Consider the following 9468-nt stretch of genomic DNA (forward strand, 5'->3'; position numbering starts at 1 on the left):
CATGCCAGCAGTTTGCCTACAATTTTGTTCTCCACCCCTCTTTCTCATGTGGCCACATGATGGGCTTGCCAGGGCAGATAAGCCAGACAGCCGGTGGACTGTCACGTGAGTGAACCCCAGGGGCTTTGCAGCACCCATGTCAGAATTTTCCATGGTGCACCTGCTGCTGTCACATTGGCTCCCATGTAAATACATGGCTAAATCCTTTCCAAAGATAGTTATAGCAAAGAACAGCTTCAATCACCAAAGATGTTGACAAATGAGCTGTTATCTGTGAGAGTAAGTAAAGCCAACCATTTGAACAGGAATAGATAAAGCCCAAGTCTTCATCTTTTCCCTCTTCTACACTGATGCTCCCAGGGACACAAAGGCCAAGAGGAGAAGGAAAGACAGATCCCCGGTGCTGGCTGTGCCCAGGGTGGATTAGGTTGCTGATCTGTGTGGCAGGTCTCTAGGTTCTCACCCAACTTCTTGGCTGCGATTCAAAGGATTTAACAGTACTCTGTAAATAGTGGTATACAAAGCCCGTCTAAAAATAGTCCCTTTCCAGGGTCTGAAATGGGTGAGCAGAATGAGTGGCAATGGCTGCATTGTACATGACAGATTACAAGCAAGTTCCTCACGGATACTTTACATACAGGGTTATTCACAGGTTTCATCTGGTTTGCTTAAATGATGCAGGCACATTTACAAACGGACACGATCGTTTCATTTGTGCTCTGGAGAGCTTGCGTGTGTTTATGACAGACAAATGTACATGTTCTCTTTTCTGACAATCAAACAAAGCTCTCCCCAATGAGGTGCACAGCTGAGTTAAGCAGGAGTCGGCTGCTCCTGAGAATCGCTGATGTGACACTATGGAAGCGGTTAATGACAGGTTTCCTGCTGTGTTGGCTGCCCTAAAGCATTTTTGCTGAAGGTGGGAATCAACCAAAGGAGCTGACAACTGGTGGGACTGCTCAGCCTGACTGAAGTCTTCCTGCAACTACGTGTGAAGAAGGCTGAACCTCCCTAGGAGGTTTGCACACTGCCAGCCCCTCCAGGTGCTCTGGGGCCAAGCTCCATTGGACAGTGATGGCAAGGCAAGGTGCTGGAGTGACCCGAGGGACTACAGAAGCAAGGTGTCATCATCACGACTATTCCTTCTGGAAGCTTCTCAGGCCAGGGAGGAGCCCAAGGAAACTTGAAGTCACTCATTTGTTCTGCCAGGTGAATTTGCTTTCTACAAGGTAGAAACAGAACTGGGGCAGCTCTCGTAGGAGTTAAATGCAATGTAGAGGATTTTTAAAAATTCAGCTTGTTACTTCAGTAAATAGCTCTCCCACTCAAAGATCGTGACTTTCCATGGACACACATTGGGTGATTTGGGCCTGCCAATATAGAGACTGTTGCTATGAACACTCCTCTCTCTCCTGCAGGTGCTGCATAACCCTGGGAAAGGCATCTAAACTCTTTGACCTATGCCAACCCCTAATTTCCTCATCTATAAAATAAGAATAATACCCGCCTCATTAGAGAGACTGCTGTAAGGATTCAATTAGGCAGTGTAAGGTGCTTGTCCTGTAGCAACAAATGGAGGCATAATTACAATGGGAGAGCAGTCGTCAGCATTATGGCTGACTCACCTGACTACTAACATCCTGGTCTGTCTGAAAACAAGCATCATTTCAGCTACTCAACACCATAACGTCTGTTTCCACTCAAGGATGCCTGCTGTCTTCATCAACAGCATCCTGGCTATTGAAGAATGAACATAGAAAGCATAAAGTCAGAATTTCCATTACTTGTCATTTCGTTCCTTATCACTAATTATGTCATCATGATGGGTTAAATTCTTTGTGGATCATTCTTGGAAAACAAACCATTATTTTGGCCATTTTGAAATTTCCTCAATCTGACTTTTATTTATGGTAAAAAAAAAAGGGGGGGGGGATAGGTTTTTGTCAGTAAAGGAGCTTTTTGCTTATGCCCTCAAGAGCTAGGAAAACAACAAACATTTAATCTCTCATGTGTGACTTACTGTTCAGAAAAATGATAGTATAACTGAATATATTTGCATTTGGGAGCACACCAGGCAGGAGTAAGAAGTTCTGCAAGGGCCTCATGCAGTTAGGCAGATGGGACAAGACTGTTGGTTGCCTAAACGTCAGCATCACAGCCCAAAACACTACCTGTCCTGTTGGTAAAGTGAAGAAGGACACACGAGGGAGCTCCATAGATGGATGAAATGGAACTACAAAACAAAATGCAGATGGTGGCTCTGCTAGTCAGTGTGTCCCAGACAGGCCCACCATTCCTGTGTTATGGTCTGTTAAACTTACAAAGAAGGGCCACTGGGAGCTGGCATTGCATGCTGCATGTTCAGCTGCCCCTTGGCACATTCAGGTGCTGTGTCAGAGTGCTGGTTCAAGTCCAGCTCCTTTGTTTCTGATCTGTTTCCTGCTGATGCACCTAGGAAGTCAGCCGCTCACATGGAAGACTCAGATAGAATTCCAGGATTCTGGGCCTGGCGCAATAGCATAATGGTTAAAGTCCTTGCCTTGAATGCGCCGGGATCCGATAGGGGCACCGGTTCTAATCCTGGCAGCTCCACTTCCTGTCTAGCTCCCTGAGAAAGCAGTCAAGGATGGCCCGAGGACTTGGGACCCCGCACCCACATGGGAGACCTGGAAAGAAGTTCCTGGCTTCTGGCTTCAAACTGGTGCAGCACTGGCCATTGCGGCCACTTAGGGAGTGAATCATAGGACGGAAGATCTTCCTCTCTGTCTCTCCTCCTCTCTGTACAGCTGCCTTTCCAATAAAATTAAAATTTTTTTTTAAATTCCAGAATTCTGGCTTCTTCCTGGTGCATATTGGCTATTGTAGGCATTTGGGAAGTAAACCGGAAGATAAAAGATCTCTATTCCTACACATTTCAGATAAATAAATAAATCTTTGAAAAACAAGGGCCATAGTAACTGCTGCCAAAGTTTGCTAAATTCCTCTCAATAAGGTCTTTCCAGTCAACTCTATATATTGGCCCATTTACAAAAACTTCATATTATTTGTACTCAAATTTTCAAAGCAAGATATTTCAAAAATTGTTCAAGCTTCATATGTCTCTAAAGGGTAAAATACACAAATGCAGCAACCAAAAAGAATGACACTTTCTCTTCCAATGTATTTGAGGTTTGTCTGTCTCCTTTGTTTAATGGTAAGCCTCCCTAGTCATGTGCTAACTGTGTACTAGGCATTGAACGGGATGAAAAACGAACCTGTGCTCCTGGGTGTTGTTGGAGAAGAAATGACTTTTCCCTAAAAACACTCCAGACAGCCTACGTAAGTACTCAATTAAATTCAATCATCCAATGAAATAATTGCAGTGATCACCACAGCAATGGAAAAGCAGCATCAAAGCAGGATGCAGCAGCAGAGCAACAGTCTTTGGTAGCCGGAAGTGGCTGCAGTCCGGGGAACTCCCATCTCCCAGAAATTCAAAGGTTGCAGTCCCAGAATCCTGTGACTCAGGATCCGTCTGTGCTTCAATTCAGGACCCTCAAAGAGACGTCAAATGAGGTCATTCACATGGGGCCTAAGCCAAAGCCTATCTTCCTTGTAAGAACTTGAGATTTGGAATCTCCAAATTAGAGGCAAGACAGCCATTGCAAGCCAAGAAGAGAGCACTCCAAAGCAGCTGGCAGCCTGGCCTCCGACCTCTCGCCTCCAAAATTGCAAGGGGAAGAAAACACACACACACACACACACAACTTTTTTTTTTAAAAGTCACACAGTCTGTGGTAGTTAGCTATGAAAGTTCTAGCAAATGGCTATTCAGACCTGTTGGATGAGAGACTTGTTTAAGCAGATAAAAAAAGATGAATGTGTGCTGTACTTTGCTGTCTCCCATGATTAAATATCTAATGATTATTTGCCTTTTATTTTCCTCATTTGTGACTTTGGTTCTACTGTTTGGGTGTAGAGGTTGGGAGGTGGCAGGGAGAAGGTAAGACAGGAATTTAGGAAGGGAGGAGTGAGAACAGAAGAGTGGGGTCTGACACTATACTGGTGTTTTCCCCAAGTTCATCAGTTATGGTGGAAGCAGCCAAAAGCAGCAGCTAGGAAAGTAGTAAGCTTTCAGATCAGAGGGTGGCACACAGAGTAAGGAGCTATGGTATATTTAACAACCTTATCAGAAATCCCAAATTTTTCTGTTCTCAAGAAGAAAGATATTATTACTTACATGTGGCCTCTTGGTAAGTTCAACTCTGTCTTTTGTAGGTAAATCCCAGTATTAGTGTTACCCTTAGGACTGATAGGATTACACCCTGAGATGTCTGTCAGCTACACCGTCCTTGCAACTACTAAAACACAAAGATGAGTCATATAAAGGTAACAGAGAAGCATTTCATATCAGTAGGAAAGACATGGCTCAGCCACTTCATCAAATAGGATTTGCCACTCATTGCCCATTAAATAGTCCCTAGTAATTCAGCGGTTTCCAACTGATTGAGAAACAAAAGAGCCAGAAGAAGCTCCTGGCTTCAGATCGGCTCAGCTCCAGTCACTGTAGACACTCAGGGAGTGAAACAGTGGATGAAGCTCTTTCTCTATGTATCTCCTTCTCTCTGTAAATCTGCATTTCCAACACAAATAAATATATCTTTTAAAAAAAAAAGTGTGAGAGCATACAGTCCACCTTATTCAGCCTAGTGCTCTTATCACTGTCAGAAACATGACCCTGATGGTTTCATTGTCAGGATGCCCCATACACCCCCCAGCATAACCTGCATAATGCTCCAGCACAGCTCTTATATTCACCACATGTCACCTGAGAATAGAAAAAAGGAAAAAGAAAAGGGGCCCAACATGGTAGCCTAGTGGCTCAAATCCTCACCTTGCATGAGCCAGGATCCCATACAGATGTGAGTTTGTATCTCAGTTGCTCTACTTCCCTTCCAGCTCCCTGCTGGTGGTCTGGGAAAGCAGTAGAGGATAACACAAAGCCTTGAGACCCTGTATCTACATGACAGACCTGGAAGAAGCTCCTGATTCCTGGCTTCAGATTGGCATAGCTCCACCCATTGCAGCCACTTGGGGAATGAACCAACAGATGGAAGATCTTTTTCTCTGTCTTTCCTTCTCTTTGTAAATCTGGCTTTTCAATAAAAATAAATAATTTTTTAAATGAAAGAAAGAGAGACGAAAAGCCACACCAGATGAGCCCACACAGGTTTGAGTCCCCATAGAAAACCTTGGACAGCCACCCGGCCCCAGCACTCCCTGTGCTTTGCTGCTCACAACAGCAGAGTCCTTTCCCTGTCTATTCTCTGCCTATGCCTAGGCTCCTTCCATCATCTCAGCCCACCCACCCCTGGCCACAAAAAACCCATGAGGGAAGGTCAAGCTCAGACTCTTGTGTGATTTAGGAATTGTGGTTAGTGGATTCTGGTTGTCCACATGCCACTGCTTGCAAAGGGAAGCTGTAAATTCAAACACTGGGAGCAAATTCTATCAGGCCTGTTGGTTTAAAAGATATAAAGTCCCTGCAAGAGGAAAAAGAAATAGAAAACCTTAGATGTATGAAGAGAAGCTACAATGACCTTGATGGCATCTTATGTTTTGGTTTCAGCCTCATTATACTGCTTAGCTGAATCCCTGAGGTTAAGAATGATGGAATGAAATTCTATTTGCAACAAAATGGTCCCAACTAGAGAACATTATGCTCAATGAAATAAGCCAACCCCCCCCCCAAAAAAACAAATATGTGCTTTATGATATAAGGCACCCTTTATGCAAAATCCAAGACCAATATGGTAAACATGTATATACATATATTCATGTAGAGGAACTATGTAAGGGAGACTAGCGTATTGAGAAGGAAAGATACAGTGCAGTATGAACCTCTGCTCCTGAATAAAAGATGGATACCCAAGGAAACTGTTAAATATATCTTGACAATAGGATGCTGGATTCTACCATTATCTATACCCACAATGTCAGGATACACTGAAATTGCAGAATGATGTACTTGTGACTGTTGCTGAAGGACTACACTATTGTAATAATATAGGGGACAACAGTATGGGGGGTGAAAGGGCAAATCCTAGAGCCTATCAAACTGTATCAAGAAAAAAATTGAATTAAGAAAAAGAGGATGGAATGTCTTAGTAACCTTGAAATGAATGCTCTTACTCTCTCCTTTCTTTTCTATGCTAGCTCAGATTGGTTTCTGTTACCTGGAATGAAAGGAGTTCCAACTAAAAAGATAGTACCCTGTCGGGGTCCCTCGGCCAGCAAGTCAAACCCAGACACTGGTTGTCTTTGTAGAACCTTTATTGTAGAGACGACACAGCAAAACCGGCATGCAGCTGCCACAGCATCGCGAGGCGCTCTCCCCCTTCCCGTTTCTCCGGCTCCCTTATATTGGGTAACATGGCCAATCAGCGTAAAGGTCACCTCTGCATGCAGCAGGCAGGCCAATCCTCACACAGATCACGCTCTGTCCACAAGCCATCCACGCACCCCTGGGCCAATCACAGCAGACTTCCTGAAACTTGTTTTTCTACCACAAGAGGAAGCAGCCATTTGGCGCCGTCGTAGGGCATGGGCTGCAGGCTCCCTACAGTATCCCTGCTTTAGCTTAACATGACTATCACAACACATCTATGGGTAGGTATTTTCTTAATCCCAATTTTACAGATGAGGGAACTGGTATGAAGTAGGTTGCCAGGCCTCATGCCTCATAAAATTCAGGGAATGGTGTTGGAACATGATTTGCTTGGCTTCCATGAGCCTTTGCTTTTTCCATGGACTCCTTGTCCCTTTGGAAGGGCTCTGAGAGCTGGGTGGACCTGGCCTGTGGCTCACAGAGACACTAAAGTTGTATACATCAAGGAGATGAAGACACCATGGTCCTTGTCACCCTCTGGCGACTGCCCCCTCTGCTGTCTGTGGTGCCTGCTCCTGCCCTTGGCTCCCTAAAAGACACCAAGGTCTCAGGGACCTCAACAAAAGCAGCAGATGGTTCATCCTCCTGAACTGTTGTCTGACCTGGGCCAGTCAGTAGAGTGCCCAGGACCAGGGATTATTATACTGCCACAGTGTTCCCTTGTCTGGGCTCAGAAGCTTCTTCCAATACAAAATTTGACTAAAATGGGCTGAGTTCTTCTTTCCCAGGGACACAGTGTCTTCTGTCTCCCACGAAAACAGGGCGCAAGCACTGCTATCTGATTCTGTGGCATCTGTCACTTAGATACTACCACGGAGCCAAGGACACTCTCCTTGTGTGGCCTGTATCCTGTGCCTGACCGGAGAGGTGTGTTTGTTTGTGGGAATTTTGATCCCTTCACAATGACTGTAAGAACCTATAATGGGCTAATACTGTAGCACTGCAAGTTAAGCCACTATCTGTGGCATTAGCATCCAACTGGGTGCTGGTTTGAGTCCTGTCTGCTCCACTTCTGATCCGGTTTCTGGTTGCTGCACCTGAAAAGGCCATGGATGATGGCCCAAATCCTAAGGCCCATGGATTCACACAGAAAACCTGGAGTAAGTCCCTGGCTCTTGGCTTCAGCCTGGCTCAGCCCCAGCCATTGCAGCCATTTGGGGAATGACTCAGCAGGTGGAGGATAGCTCTCTTTCCCTCTTTCTTTTTCTCTCTCTCCTTCCCTCTCTTTCCCCTTCTCTCTCAGTATAAAAACAATCTTAAAGCTATTTTTTAAAAATCTGTAATATGTCAAAATACAATCATATTTCCACAAATATCCCAAGTGAGTTTGATGATTACTCAGACTAATTTTGGGTTTGCATTATGAAACAGTGGATTAAATTAAATTAAATTAAATTAAATTCACAGTGGATTAAATTAAATTAAATTCCCATTGTGGTCATTTGGGAATAGAACCAGCAGACAAGCAATCTCTCACTTCTCGTTCTTTCTCTCTTTGTAACTCTTTTAAAATAAATAAATAAATATTTTTTAAAAAAATCTAAAAAGACTGATTTTACATTCCAAGTAGAGATGGGAGTTATGATTCTCCTTCCAGGGATCCTTTGAGTGCAAATTCGGGGGCCACATTCTGGCTGTGGGCGTTCCCCAGCTGCTGAGTCAGAACCACAAAACTTCCCAGAGACAGAGTTCATTTCTTATGTTTCCTGTGTGATGATTCAGATGGCTGATGACTACTACAGCCACAGGAACCTGACCAAGATTGACAAAAGGGGAATAATGACTATAATTTAACGATCTCTCTCCACTTCCTTCTCTATTTTCAGTTTCTTTCCCACCTGACAAAATGTTATGGCAAAACGGTGGCCAGTTGAAGAATCTGGATAGGGGAACAAGTATTTGGACTAGCAACTAAGATGCTTGATAGGATGCCCATGTCCTCCATCAGAGTTCCTGAGTTTGACTCCTGACTTAGTTCTGGCAGCTGGTTCTAGCTTTCTGCCACTACAGGCTTTAAGAAGCTACAGTGATGGCTCAAGTGGCTGAGTCCTTGGATTGAGTTCATAGTTCCTGGTTCTTAACCCAGCCATGGCTATGGTGGGCATTTGAGAAGTGAACCATCAGATAGGACCTCTTCCTCTCTCTCCCTCTTTCTTAAATTAATAAGAATTTTCTAAAAACCTGCAGACATTATTCACATTTTACCGAGAACAAGTCCTTAAGTATTTGTAAGGAAAGGTAAGGGAAACAGAAATGCACATTAGCTTATCTCTCTTTGGTGTCTGAGGTGGATGAATTAGAGGAATATACTACAAAACACCAAACAGAAAGGAAGCTATGATACTCAAGGAGAAGGGGGTGGAAATACAAAAAGGTCAGATAGAGAGGGAGTACAGAAGAGGAATTGCATCCAAAGGAATGGTTGGTGAGAAGTCTTCAGCAGAAAGTCTACACAAAAAAGAGACTGTGGAACAACAAGGTGTGTACAGTACAATCCCATAGTAGCCACCAGGACAACAGCAACTCCCATGGCCAGCAGGGAAGTCACCTTCCCAGACTGAGGTGAAGAGAATGGCCAGCCTGCCTCTGGTGACCTTCCATGAAAAGGAAGCTTGCAGTCTCCACTGCCTGTGAGAGCAGAGCTAGCAGGTGGGTGGGGGGTGTCCACCCAAACCTGTGAAGGGAGGGCATGTTGCTCCCCTCACTGTACCAACCTCTGCCGGGCAGGCAGCTGGCTATGGGAATGGAGTGTTGCTTTCTGTGGACAGAGAGCCTTTAAGGGACAAGGAGAGGATCCTCCGTTACCCTGTGACCATGGGAATCCTGTCACTGCAGAATCGAGCAGAAAACTGAGAAGGGCATGGAGTATGGCCCAGCCATTGGGAATCATTGGGTCTAGCTCTAGAAACTCAGAGCTACCTGAGTGCTAAAGAGGATCACCATAGCAGGCTAAGGTCTCACACTACAGGATGCTACGGATCTTTAGGATAGTTTGTGCATCTGAGATGGTGAAGGAAACAGGTACTGGTGATCTCACCCTG

The sequence above is a fragment of the Ochotona curzoniae genome, unplaced genomic scaffold (assembly GCF_017591425.1).
Source record: "Ochotona curzoniae isolate NIBS_2020 unplaced genomic scaffold, NIBS_Ocur_1.0 scaffold_4506, whole genome shotgun sequence".
NCBI classification, from domain to species: domain Eukaryota; kingdom Metazoa; phylum Chordata; class Mammalia; order Lagomorpha; family Ochotonidae; genus Ochotona; species Ochotona curzoniae.